The sequence below is a fragment of the Narcine bancroftii genome, chromosome 12 (assembly GCF_036971445.1).
Source record: "Narcine bancroftii isolate sNarBan1 chromosome 12, sNarBan1.hap1, whole genome shotgun sequence".
NCBI lineage: Eukaryota > Metazoa > Chordata > Chondrichthyes > Torpediniformes > Narcinidae > Narcine > Narcine bancroftii.
Window position 1 is genome coordinate 4,672,517 of NC_091480.1, and position 2,243 is coordinate 4,674,759.

Here is a 2,243-nt window from a genome sequence, read left to right on the forward strand (position 1 = left end):
ATTGTATCTGTAATCACATATTCAAGGTTACTTCCCTCTGGCAAACTCAAACTGCTTCCTAATTTATCCTTCAAGTAGGATCTCAATTGTTAATATGCCAGCGCTGTATCTTGAGTTATATTGTACTTATCTTTCATTTGTTCAAAGGATAAGAATCTATTTCCTGAAAAACAATTTTCTATTCTTTTAATCCCTTTTTTTTTCCCATTCTCTAAAGGAAAGGTTATCTATTGTAAAAGGGAGTAACTTGTTTTGCGTCAATATTAGTTTTGGTAATTGATAATTTGTTTTATTTCTTTCTACATGAATCTTCTTCCAAATATTGAGGAGATGATGTAATACTGGAGAACTTCTATATTGTACCAATTTTTCATCCCATTTATATAATATGTGTTCAGATATCTTTTCCCCTATTTTATCTAATTCTAATCTCGTCCAGTCTGGTTTTTCCCTTGTTTGATAAAAATCTGATAGGTATCTTAATTGTGCGGCTCTATAATAATTTTTTAAGTTTGGCAGTTGTAAGCCTCCTTGTTTATACCATTCTGTTAATTTATCTAGTGCTATCCTCGGTTTCCCCCCTCTCCATAAAAATTTCCTTATTATTTTCTTCAACTCCTTGAAGAACATTTTCATTTTGACGTATTAACTGTGCCAAGGGTTCAATAACTATAGCAAATAAAGCAGGTGACAATGGACATCCTTGTCTAGTAGACCTTGTTATATCGAAAGATTCTGAGATCTGTCCATTAGTAGCAACTCTATCCTTCGGACTATTATATAAAGCGTTTAACAATCCAATAAATGAAGAACCAAAACAAAATTTCTCAAGTACTTTAAATAAAAACTTTCATTCCACTCTATCTGCATCTAATGAAACCACTATTGGATAATTCATTTGAGATTTAAATTTATTTATCAAAGTAATTAGTCGCAAAATATTATCAGACACATATCTGTTTTTTTATAAATCCTGTTTGGTCTTTATGTATTATTTTAGGTAAATATTGAGCCAATCTATTAGCCATAACTTTAGCTACAATTTTATAATCTACGTTTAACAACGATATTGCTCGATAAGAAGAAACCTGTAAAGGATCTTTTTTTTTTGGTATAACCGTAATTATTGCATTAGAACAAGATTCAGGTAATTGAAAAGTTTTATAAATTTGCTGTATTACATTCTTATAAATAGAAGATATATCAACATAAAAAGTTTTATAAAATTCTATAGAGAACCCATCTTCACCGGATGCCTTTCCATTTGGCATATCTCTTATAGCCATTTCAATTTCATTCTCTGTAAAAGATTTATCTCTTGATTCAGCTGTGGCAAATTAATATTTTTCAAAAAAGAATCTATTGCATCTTTACACTCAGACGTATATAATTTTTTATAAAAATTGCAAAATTCCTCATTAATTTCTTTTTGTCTAAAAGTAATACCCGATTTTTTTCTAATTACTGATATAATCGTATAAAACTTATGTTTAGTTCGATTCATTAAACATTCAAATCGATATGTTTGTAATTCATTATACTTCAATTTTAAATTCAATTTTAAATGCATTTCAGTACCATTTTTTTGAAATTCTTTTTCACTAACAGTTATCTTTTTCTCTAAATCTTCAATCTCTCCAATTCTCTCTTTCTTTACTTTAGATGCATAGCTAATAATTTGACCTCGTAAAAAAACTTTCATTGCGTCCTATAAAACAAAATGACTAGAAACAGAGTTAACATTATTACTAATAAAATCCTCAATTTGTTTTTTTAAAAAACTAATAAATTCTGGTTTTTGTAATAACATAGTGTTAAATCTCCATCTTGGGGTTCTCTGAACATCTTGTGAACTCTGATATTCTAATAATAATAATGAATGATCTGAAACCAACTTTGCCTTATAATCCACAGATATAACCTTATCCTGAAAATGTGTTGAAATTAAAAAATAATCAATTCTTGAAAAGGAATTATGACTTGAAGAATAAAAAGAAAAATCTTTCTCTGTCGGATTAAGTCTTCGCCAGACATCAACTAAATTCAAATCTTTCATCATATTAGTCACTTGTACTGCCATCTTAGATTTGTTAATTACTCTTGGATACTTGTCCAATAAACGCTCCAATACCACATTTAAATCTCCCCCAATCATCATCTTAGAATTTGTTTGTCCAAGTAATAAAGACACATCTACAATAAAAGCTGTATCTTCAACATTTGGAGCATAAACATCAAGCAGA